General features: G+C 38.5%; 1 protein-coding gene across 2 annotated transcripts in view; it reads left to right on the top strand.

Moving 5' to 3' along the window:
• The first annotated feature begins 452 nt into the window (after positions 1–452).
• Positions 453–12,887, top strand: part of stag1a (stromal antigen 1a) — a 74,479-nt gene continuing 62,044 nt past the window's right edge. For both annotated transcript variants that reach the window (XM_034144435.1, XM_034144437.1), the window contains exon 1: positions 453–597. The gene's annotated coding sequence lies outside the window, so the exon portion shown is untranslated. The remainder of the gene's footprint in view (positions 598–12,887) is intronic.

Below are 12,887 nucleotides of genomic sequence, written 5' to 3' on the forward strand. Positions count from 1 at the left end.
ATATATATATATATATATATATATATACATATGCCGTTAAAAACTGGGCAATATATAGCTGGCTGCTAAATCCTAAGTATTGTTATAGGATGTGTATTTGTGTATGTGTATGTAACTTTTTTTATTAGGCTACCATTTCTTCTTTCATACTTTTGTATGCATGCTTAGGTAACATTAAGCTGTCTTTGGCTCTTTTCTGCTGTAACAATGTAAGTGTCCCCTCTGTGATACAAATAAAGGTATTCTGATTCTGATAAATAAAGTATTTTGACTCTGATTATCTCTGCTTTATGCGCGTCCCCGTGAGTGTTGTGCTGGCGGGGTCTCGCGGTCCCTCCCTCGCCCCCCGAGGCGCGCGCCCACCTCTCCCCTCCGTGTCCGCGAGGGGGCGCTGCGTGTCGGTCTGAGGCTGCGCCGCTCGCGCTGCATCACGAGAGGAAAATACCACCAGATGGCGGTTTAGGATTGCTGCTCTTCTCTCAAGGCGCGGTTCCGCTCGCACGGCCAATTTTCAATATTAAAATACGCACTATATTAAAACGATAATCGATTTATTATTTCGGAAGGTGATAATCGATTCGGCGATGTTCGTTAGAGGTGAGTGTCTTGTGTTTTTGTCGTGTTTTGTGCGGTGGGGAAGGGAGCACAGATTAAAGATGGTGGACACAGACAGGGAAGACTGGTTGGATGGGGGGATGGGCGTCGTTAGCGGCTAACGGAGGTGCTTTCTCTCTCTTCCTCACTCTCACTGTAGCCTAGCAGAGCCATTAGCTTTGTGAGCTAGCCACACAAAATGTCGCCAAGACAACTTGCTACAGGGTGCAAGAGGCTGTCGCAGCTCCAGCTTCCAATTTCTATCCGGCTCTTGAGTTTGTCTTGTCAACAAATAAAGAGCCATGCGGTGTGACGTGTTTTCTTGCTCTTTGCAAGACAGGAATCAGAGCATCACCTTCTCCCATTTGCACAGCCCTATTATGATACAGTATTGCCCTGCTGTCATTTATGCAAATTCCACGTTGACTTTGTTGTTATCATCCCGTGGTAGTTTGGCTTTTTTGTTTCATGTACAATGTGATATATGAACCTAGGAGCTACTTTTCCCCCTGTGTCAACATCGCCACCCCTTTCAAGTTTCTTAGGAGTAGTGGTGACTTTTGACACGGCTAATAAACGTGTTGCTTTTGTTAATGATTGACAGCTGGTGGATGCTTTTTAATACGTTTGCAAGGATCGACTCTGTGCATGATAAACAATATTATTATGGCGCTGCTTTCCCCATCTCCGCCCCCTTCTGTGCGGGAAGCAGGCAACACTGAGCGGGGAAACATGAGTCACATTAGGGGGGATGGGCTCCAGTATCTCCTCCATCTCTACACAGGCTTCAGTGCTGGCTGTCACTCCTCTGACCTATGAGCAGCTCAGCCTGTGCAGGATAGTCAGTGATAGTCGATAGTGGGTCAGAGAGCCTCCTGCAGTCTGCATGAATCTCACATTGTTGCATAACCGCTTTGTTTACAGTCGGCCATGTGATTGTCTTGGATTGCAATCTGCAGCCTGCTCGCCTGCCAACTTATCTTCCATTTTCACTCACTGTTTCCTCTTCATACTGCACAGCCCATATGTTATACATCCCTTAGAAGCTAGGCAATACATGGTTGAGATTGTTAGAATTACAGTTGTATTGATTTAATTTGTAATGGCTCTAAACTAGAGATCTTATTATGAACTATTGACTTTTTTTGTGTGAATGGAAGCGGGGAATTGTGTGATTTTGTTTGTTGGGTAGAATATTTGACCCATAACCGTATTCGAAAGCACACAAACATTGAAGCCTCTTTGTATTAAATACATTATTGTTAGAATTACAGTTGTATTGATTTAATTTGTAATGGCTCTATAGAGATCTTATTGTTACTATTGACTTTTTTTTGTGAATGGAAGCTGGAATTTAAATGTGAGTATTGTTTCTTGGGTAGAATATTTGTCCAAATGAATGGAAAATATTCCCATAACCACATTTTGAAAGCACACGAACAATGAAGCCTCTTTGTATCAAACACACCAGAAAATATGCAATCTTCATGCATTTAATTTACCGAACATTACCGGAAAAAAATGGTAATTTACAAATGATTCTTCCTCATTAAGAACATTTTAATTGATAGAATAATAACAGATGTGCATGTCTGCTTTTGGCAACGCTGTAAAAGTTGACATATTGAGTACTTGATGCAAATATCATATATAATTATATTTTTGCTCATTGATTTGCAGCATAACACACAGAGACGTTGAATTGAAAGGGCTAGCTACTCTTATAAGTGACACATATTGTCTTTTAAACGACATATTTAGAATATCCCTAACCTTATATAGAGTTTAGTTTTCATGCCTGCTTATTTTTATATATTTAGTCCACACATTAATGTGATTTACACGAACAAATGGCTATAGTCGGGCGCAACTACTGTTTTGCATGATTGTTAAAACAGATCCTGTTTTTATGGGAGTGTTATGTAAAAGGTTAAGAGCATGCAGTGTTTAATCTTTCCATACATAACTTTTATTTTGGTGACCTGCCAAAAAGAGATATTTTCCTCTCCAAAAAAACACATTTTCGGGGTTATTATGTCTTTCAAAATGTAGCGTGGAAACGCAATTGAAGGTGTGAGTTTATTAACAACTGTTTGACTGGAAAATATGACTTCTTAGAGTAGACCTACACATAACTTTGTTAACTGATAATATCTAGTGTGCTCTTTTATTACAAATTATCAGATATTTTGTAGTTTTATGTATGTCATTTGATTACTCCCACACACATAGTGACCTTTGCACTTATTCTATGCAAGTAGGATGTTATGTTTTAATGCCAGAGCACACTTACAGGTATATTATAGACATCCACCACTATTTTATCAGTTTATTGTGTTGCACTGTTGGAGGAGCCTGTGACCTAAGATTTTCATCGTCATATCTACACCGTAGCTATGCACACATGACAATAAAAGCCTTGAAACTTGAAGGAACACAAAGGTTATTTAGCTTGGAAATAGGTGGTTTAGACATATCCACGTTAACAAGAATGTAATATAGTTAGTCTGACGCCCAACAGAATCGCTCTGTGTTTTGTTTTGTCGTAGATACATATATCTTTGGACCAGATACCAAGCTGTTTGTAGCCCAGAAGAAAAGATAACCACTTTGATGAATGTTCGGTAATCTACCACACTGTACTTTCCTCAGGTGATGAAACCGGTTGACATGCAGTGCCATTTCTTGCACACCTTTTAAAAAGTGACTGATGTAAAGACTATATTGTTGTGTAATCCTTTTTCGACAACATTGAGGGTTAACAGAAATGGTGAATAATCGCCCTGCTAAATAGCTTGGCTCTTTGCCCTGGCTCTTTCCATAATAAGCCAATAAAAGGCTAAGAATCACATCATGTATCATACTAGTAGTGTACATGCTACACTGTGTTGGGTAATGGATATATAATAGTTGTTTGTTTTAAGGTAATTGCTTTCAGGCAGTTAAGCAAATGGCCTTTCCACATGTTGAATAGTATTGTTTGACGATGAATCCAATATTAAAGAGCAGACCTGGACTGTGTGTTATGAATTGTGCCGTATAGTGGTGACTTAGCTGGAGGTGCTCAAGTGTAGAGGGCTTTTGTCCGAGCTATACGCTTATAATGATACAGCTTAAGAGATTACGTAATGGGGTTTGACATTTGTCGAAGCCCATTACACGGCAACTTTGATTCAAGATGTTGGCCGTAGAAAGAACAATATTTCCTGGTCGTATTATTGGCTTTTTGCACCACAGTGAGAGACATGTCAAAGCAACATTAAATAGGCCTTCATTAGCTTGTTTTAGCGTCTAATATATTTAGCATTTAACGCATCTAAAAACAACAAAACTCACTTAAGAAAAGCAGATTGATGAGTCCACTTCCTTCATAATTCTGTTGTGAAAAATATGGAATAAAGCAGATTTACTAAATGCATTCAATCAAATGTTCTAAAGCAGGGTGTCCGCGGGGTCTTAAAAAGTATTAAAAGTTGATAAATCAATTTAGCGAAAATGAAGGCTATTAAAAAGTATTAAACGGCATTTTCCAAGGTATTACATTTTGTAGCTTGTTTTCAATAAGTATATAAATTGTCCAAAGAGGTTGTATTCTACAGTCTGCCTGAATGTAATCATTGCGTAGGTGTGTAGTGTGATTCTGTGTAGTTTATTTATGGCATCCCGTTGGATTTGACGTCATCTGAACAGGACATCGCACGCTCACTGCTTGATAGCGCGCAAAGGCCCGTTTACGCCGGTTGTTAAACAACATCGTTATGGGGAAATGCAAGTTTGCGTCCAAATGGTTGGAAGATAAGGAGGAAGGACAATCAATACTGTATATAGTCAATGTGAGGTAAAGTGTGTCGCCAATGTAACCGGTTAAAACTCAAAGTGGCGATGAGGTCTTAAAATGTATGGAAAGGGTCTTAAAAGGTCTTACATTTGACTTCAGGATTCTTGCATATACCCTGTAAAGGCAGATTTGACATACATTTGCAATCCTAGCAATCTCCCTTTTAATATATTGGTCTTATTGAGCTGTATAATGTGTTTCTACTACTTGCTAAAATGACTCCAGTATATGAGTGAGATAATGTAAAACAATAGTGCGATCTTTGTGGGTTTCTCTTCTTCAGGACAGCCCTGCTCGTGTTAATATGCAGAGAGAGCTGCGTAACACTTTCTGAAATAGTGTTGTCACCCGTGGCTGAGTTGAGGTTTTCATTGTGATGTGGTTTCCTGTTATGTAATTAGCTGCATAGCTGGTGTCAGAGCTGTTGTCTGTCACTTTGTTTTACACAGGGCAAGTAAGGAGTTACATTACCTAAAGTCAAGTGGATTTAACTTGTTATCATTTTATGTATTTGTACTATGCTATGTTTGTAATTTTCATTTTCTTAATGTGAGGGACTGCGGATGGAAAGTAGCTCAAAGCTAAATCCGGTATTTTTACACTTGGCATATTTCATGTTTTAAGTGTTCATTAATGCGCAATGTCCCTGCCAAATAAACGAATAAATACAACATAAATCTAAAGGCTGTTGAGATGAGGCCCTTCAGTATTTCTGAGCATTTTCTGCCTTTCTATAAGCCCGTAATAATGTGTACAACATTTGTAAAGAAGATGCATTGCAGGCAAAATAAACATGCACAAACAAACACAATATAAACATGATTTTAAAACACTTTATATACCATTACAATTATTTAAAAAAACTACAGCATTCGCGACTTTTAAAGCTGGACTTATCAATTGTTGACAAAGCTCTTGTTTTTAAAGTTTCACAGTGTAATTTACAGATTAATTTGCAATACAAAGGCAAGGCACGTTTATTTATATAGCACATTTCAACACAAGGCAATTCAAAGTGCTTTACAAAAATGAAAGGCATTAATACACATATTATGAAATGACATTTAAAAACACTCATTTAAAAGCAAAGATACATGAATAAAAGTTACAGTGCAGTGTGAGATACAAACATCTGAACAAACACACTGTATTTCTGTTGCAACCTCTTACACAGCATAAAGGCCCTGACACACCAGGCCGAAATCGTCCGTTTTCGTTAGTCGGACGACGAAGCGTGCCCTGTCGCCCAAACTCAATTTGGTGTGTCCCGCACCGTCGGCCGTGACACGCCTTATTTGGCCTTTCATGGCCGACGCACGGCCGATTCAACATGTTGAATCGGCCGTGCGTCGGCCACAGGCAGTCGGACAAAGAGATCACTCTGATTGGCTGTTCAGCTAGCGAATCAGTGCTTGAGAAGCGAAACGGTTGCTTGAGAATGTCTTCCACAAGCAACACTCCAATGGCTGATAGCTCCAGTACCGCACGAAACATGTTTCCGATGGACGAGAGTGAAAATGGAACGCACACGCTATTTGTTGTTTGTTTATATCAGTCTGTTCTTCTTCTCTGTCTTCCGGTTGTTGCCTCTTTTGAATGGCGAATACACACTACCGCCGCCTGCTGGTAAGGAGAGTTATTGCCACTCACGCATGCGCAGTTCGTACGTGCTCGGCTGAAGTCTTTGCGGTGTGTTCCAGTGCGACACATGGCCAAGACGCAGGAGAACACGGCGACGCAACAGTCGGCGTCGGCGAGTTCTCTGGTGACTGCTTGGTGTGTCAGGGCCTCTAGAGTGATCGCCTGTTCCTTCTTGAAAGACATTACACTCACACAGAAAACTCAGGCACCAGTCAGTTAAATATTGATTGTGTAGATGCGATCCATCATCCGTCTGGTCGTTAAGTAACTTTCATCTCAGTGTTTCCCATACATTTTCTTTTTACATTTTTATTTTGGTGGTCTAATGGACTGATGATCTGAAGGTTGCGAGTTCAAATCCCGCCTGGAACACCACTACTAGTGTGCCCTTGAGTAAGGCACTTAGCCCTCAGTTACTCCAGGGAGAATGTCCCTGTAATAGGTCATTGTAAGTCGCTTTGGAATAAGGCGTCTGCTAAATGCCTAAATTGTAAATTATATTTTTGGGAGAATAAACCCCACAGATCCTCAACTCCGGTGTGTCTCGCTCATTAACAACGCAACACAGAGCAACAAGAACGTTGTCTGCTACAGTAGCCATGAACTCGCATGTATTTTGTTATTTGGGGGGGAGGGGGTGAATGCGTGAGCCACCCTAATAGGTTGAGGGGCCTTTGGCTTTTCTTGCCGGGGGGCGGGTGGGGGGTGCGGTGCCCCCACAAATAGAATCAAATTCTGTGGGAAACACTGCATCTATTATGAAACGTGCATATTTAAGGGAAGGAGATGACTGTCACTGTTACGGTTTTATCCAAGTAATAACATACTTATGGGCAATGCCTTGTCTTTTAAGCTGCTGCAACGCAAAAATGTTCCAATTCGGGATCAATAAAGTATATCTTATCTTATATACGCATACAGCTGGATTATAGTTATGATGTGCTTCTAAAGTACAGCAGAACTATATAAACAGTCAAATGTTAGTTACATTGACTAAAACAATGGCACTAAATACACCAATTAATGGCTATATAACATTTGAATCAACAGCAATTCCTAAGACATTTATTTCTCAGTGTGGAAATCTAACAGTATGTAAGTCTTTATTCTTAATGAGAAATTTGAATTGTATTTGTATTCCCAGAAAGTGCAGTCTCAGAGTAAGAATGGAAAATTGACGAACAAAGCCCTTAATTGTTCATACAAACGTTTTAACGGTCACAATAGTTTCAAAGTGCTCAAGTATACGGTGGCAGCATGTAAAGAAAACTTGATCATCGTAGATTTTCTGTATTCAATACAACAGACTCACAAAGGACAACAAGGTTACAGTATCAGCTGGTGAGCGCTGGGAAGTAAATGTTTACTCGCATATCACAACAGATGGATTTCCTGCCTTACTGCATGAGGTTGAATTGTATGTGCTAAAGCAGGGGTGTCAAACTCAATTTCATCTCGGGCCACATTAGCATCATGGTTGCACTGAAAGGGCCAGTTAAGACTATATAAAAATACATATATAAATATTTAATATCTATTAAATAATGTATTATATTACATTATTGCCTCTGCATTGGATTATTATCGGATAGGGTAATAACTTCATAATTAACTACGTCTGAAAGCAGAAGTCTAGGGCAAATAATTTATAGTCTCTTCAGTGAGAATGTCACAAAACGATTTGAAAAGAAAAGCCAAATTCTGGAAAAAAAATCAAAATCAAAAAATACGTGACATTTTGGGGGAAAAAGTAACATTTTGAGAGAAAATGTCAAATTCTGAGAAAAAAATAATATTTTGAAGAAAAAAAGTCAAATTCGGACTAAAAAGTCAAATTTGAGATGCATTGTGGGACATGTAGTTTATGGGCGACGTGCTTCTATAAAGCGGCATGTAACCGTTTAATAAACATATCATATTTTTTGCAAGCTCTTGTGGGGCCAGATGAAATGAAGTCACGGGCCGGATTTGGCCCCCGGGCCTTGAGTTTGACACCCCTGTGCTAAAGCATGCTAGCTGATGGTTTGCGCATGGTTTAGTGGTGTAATGATGCAGCATACATCTAGGTTGGGTAGCTTAGAGATCGAAAAGGCGGTCTGCAAAGTAAAACGGCATGTTGTCAGATAACATAGTGAAGCATTGTTGACATAATGATGAGAATCAGAAGAATCAGAATCAAAGGTAGGTTCACACGTACGAGGAATTTGACTTGATGTCGTGGTGCAGATCGAGAACTAGAAAAATATAAAAAAATAATAAAAAATATAGTAAGAATATAACAGTATTTACATAGGAATGGAATGGAATAGAAATATGGAATAAAAATCGGCAGTCAGATAACATAACGACACTCAACGAGGGACAAAGATGAGTTGTAGGTTGGTTTTAGTTTAGGTAGCCTAATGATATTCAGCTGTCAGGTTGAGCAATAATGATACCAAGTGCGTCATGTAGTGTGTAGTAGGTGTGAGTGTGTGAGTGTGTGTGTGTGTGATTTCTCCCTGGTTCTCCTTCACGGCTCAGTGTTTTCTCAGCTGAACAACCTGCTCTACCTGCAGCTGACGTGTGTTTGCTGACGCAGCTAAACTAACAACTGGCAGAGACTGGTACTAGTCTTATAAAGAGTAAAGAATGGAAAGACAAACTAAGCCTTTGACTTTCCCAAGTAAAAACACATTGACTACATGCCTACATTTAAAAAAACATGCTGCTTCTTTAGTGTGATTATAACCGTTAGCTTCTTGAGCTAACCCTTGGTTCCTTGTACTGCTTTAAATGTGAAATATTGCAAACTCAAATGAGGCTGATTGACCTCTTGTAGACTTGAACACGCGGTGTGTACTACTGTAGTTTTACACTGATCTCTGAAAAGATGTTAAAAGTATCAGTCTAACTGAAATTAAATGGATTTATTTGTGCTCAAATATGATATTTTCTGCCCACTCTAGGGTCGTATACCAGTTTGAAGAAATGCAATCGTATGAAAGTGGATAATTCTTTATGATAATTTTATGTGGCCAGCAAGAGCTTACAAAGAATATAATAAGTTTATTATACGGTTACATGCCGCTTTACAGAAGCACGTTGCCCATAAACTACATGTCCCACAATGCCTCTCGTTTTGTGACATGCGCACTGAAGAGACTTGCAATTTTTTGCCCCAGACTTCTGCTTTCAGACGTAGTTAATTACGAAGTTATTACCCTATCCGATAATAATCCAATTCAGAGGCAATAATGTAATATAATGCATTCTTTTATATATATATTTATATTTATATAGTTACCACTGGCCCTTTGAGTGCAACCTTAATACTAATGTGGCCCGCCATTACATTACATTACATGTCACTTGTTAGACGCTTTTATCCGAAGCGACTTACATACTCAATACTGTGGGAAATCCCCTCAGGAGCAATTTGGGGTGAAGTGTCTTGCCCAGGGACACAACGACATGCTGACTGCAGTGGGGTTTGAACCTGTGACCCCCTGATCCGAACACCAACGCACAACCCACTGCACCCCACGCCTCCCATGAAATTGAGTTTGACACCCCTGCCGTAAACAATTGCTTTTTCTCTGAGATTGATATCGTACCTTTTTAAAAATGTCCCTCTGTTGCATCCCAAATAATTTTCGTGTTAATTTCTTTCAAAAGACAAAGGGTTCCGTTTTAATATCAGGGATCTTATTTCAGTAGACTCAATACAACACAAGTCACAGATTATTATTACACAAACAAATCGGTAGCTTACCTTCTGTATCTATCCTCTTAACTAACTTATAAACAGGAACCCCGCCTATTGTCCCTGCACCTAAAAGCTGTTTGAAACACATTTTATATATACATAAATACATTTTACAGAACTATAAAACCACGCAATTGTATTATTTTGTGGGCTAAAAATTATTATTCAAGTATTTCAACCACAATCATGGCAAGATTTTATTTCTGGACTAGTACAATTAATGCAGCGGTTTTATATCCCCCCCCCCTCTACCCCCACAATCCCCATCCCCACACCCCCCCACCCACCCACCCCCACCCGTTGCCTGGACAACTCTAAAAAAGCATATATTGAATCATAATCTCGACCCAACACAATGGCTCAATGGGATGTGAACCATAGCGTAATGCAAGAGCACAAAACAACGTAATTACTGTTATTCTGAAATATGTATTTTGTGATATTGTTGCTTCACATTTTTCAAGTTGAATGCAACCTCCATCTTTCCTCTCACTGGGAGAATAAGAAGTGAAACATGACTGTGTTGTTATTTCCACTCTTGAAAGTCATCCAATTAAAATGCAGAAGGCAGGAGTATTTTTTCACTCAACAATTCTGTCTATAAAGGAATGAAATCACGGCTAAATTAAGCTCATAAATGTGATGGTATTTCTGGATGTGTTACTCCACATGAAAACAGATGGTGTGAACATATTGAAAAGCTAGTATTCATTGAAAAAAATCATATTTAAATAATTGAAAATTGTGTTTTTTGGCATTTATTGTAGAAAAACTCAACTTTATTGTCAATCTCAAAATATGTTTGTACACACAGAAAGATCGAAATACTGTTTCCCACAGTCCCGAGGTATAAAATAAAAGGATATACAATATATATAACATACCTATACCCCAACATATTTACATAACTATATATCCATACACATTAAAGTACAAGAACACTCAATAATTACAAAAAAACCCTGTTTACTATAAACTAGTTTAAGATGGATGTTTTGTTTTCTTCCCGGCTGTTAGGACAATGAGGAAGGCTCGCTCTGAGAGGTGTTACTGACAGCGTTTTATTTGTTAACTTCAGTGCTTCAAAGTGGAGCTTTGTGGGCTCGAACACCTTTATTAAAGACTCAGAAAGAGCTCAAAGGACAGAACTGCCACCAGGGCTTCACTCAAATTAATCTCAGGGGAGAGCTTAAGGTGGTCTGAGCAGTAAGTCTCTGTGTGAACTACATACTCTGTATATTATCCACATATTAAACTGTCGGCTTTTGTAAAATATGCTTTGGAAAAGACTACTGAGACTGTAAATAAAACATTTGTTGCCTAACACTTAAATTAATCCTACACACTGTACACTGATTGTTTACGACACGTTATAATTTGTTGTCTACAGCAATTAGTGTTTATTGTTTTAAGAACTATAACGTCACCTGTGAGGCATATATAAGTGGCTGCTAGTGTTTCTACTTATGTGCAATGCCTTGTTTTTTTAGCTGCTGCAACGCAAAAATGTTCCAATTCGGGATCAATAAAGTATATCTTATTTTATCTAAGCATACAGCTGGATTATAGTGTGATAAACTCCTTATGATGTGCTTCTTAAGTAAAGCAGAACCATATAAACACTCAAATTTTTTTTTTTTTTTTAGTCAATTTATTGAACATGTCAGAAACAAAACATACAACAATAATAATAATATATATATATATATCATTTTCTTTTTTCTTTTTTCTCACTCATAATAATTATAACAAGGTACAAAAACAATTATAATACCTAAAAAAAAAAAAATTCTCAAATAGTCTGTCATGTTCAACAGGAGCAAGAAGAAGCTTAAAAAAAACTTTTCTGGTCCTCCCCCCTCTAGCATACATTTTCCTTATAAATAAAATATTAGGTCATCGTCATCAGCAATATGTTTGTCTTAGGGTTTTTACAAAACAATCAGAAAGAAATTACTTTTACAATTACAAGAAATAACAAATGGGATTTTACAGGTCCTGTTCATAACCATTAATGATTTGGCTCCTAAATAATACGTTCAGTTTAGATGGACTTGTACAATATCTCAGTGCATCAGTACAGTTACTCCACAGACTAACACCTTTTGATGAGATGCAATGGAAGTTTGGCATTTGTTCGTACGGGTGGTTTTTTGAAAATGCAGTTTCCTCTCAACATGTGCATGCTCTCTCTCCGGGTGAAAATCTTGCCAACAAGAAAGAAATAAAAACACTATGATAATAAAGTGAAATAAATACAGTTATATTGACTAAAACAATGGCACTAAATACATCAAATAGACCAATTAATGGCTATATAACATTTGAATCAACAGCAATTCCTAAGACATTTATTTCTCAGTGTAGAAATCTAACAGTATGTAAGTCTTTATTCTTAATGAGAAATGTGCATTGTATGTGTATTCCCAGAAAGTGCAGTGCAGTCTCAGAGTCTTGTAAGAATGGAAAATTGACGTTATGATAAATTATTGATGTATTTTGGGGGTATTAAAGAGTTGCCTCCAGTTTCAGAGGTAGACATTGATCTCCTGCTGATAGAGTCTCTAGGGTTTCATGTCTGCAGGATAAATCCATTCTCACCTTGGCTTCGGAGGAGTTTGACTTATGTGCTCTCATAGCAGCCTGATCTAAATTTGGCACAAAACGAGACCCGCAAATCCTTCAGGTTTCCTTTTATACAGTCGCGGTAAACAAACAGCTTGAAGCATTGGTTGTGTGTGTCTTGGCGGTCAGTGTTATTTGTACACACTCCTTACTTAATATTGATTTACTGGCCTGTGCCAAGTCAATTCTGTGGCTCTAATACAGAGTGGGAATGAAGTAAGTGGTCGCAGAATGAGGGAAACATCTGGGCAAATAAGCTACTAGACAGGGCTTACACGCAGATCTGGAAGTACGCGTAACATGTGTTAAAGGGGATGCAAAATCCACTTCTTCATGTCTCTTCTACATCAACATGTGTCCCCTCTTCTTCATGTCTCTTCTACATCAACATGTGTCCCCTCTTCTTCATGTCTCTTCTACATCAACATGTGTCCCCTCTGT

The sequence above is a fragment of the Trematomus bernacchii genome, unplaced genomic scaffold (assembly GCF_902827165.1).
Source record: "Trematomus bernacchii unplaced genomic scaffold, fTreBer1.1, whole genome shotgun sequence".
Lineage (NCBI taxonomy): Eukaryota > Metazoa > Chordata > Actinopteri > Perciformes > Nototheniidae > Trematomus > Trematomus bernacchii.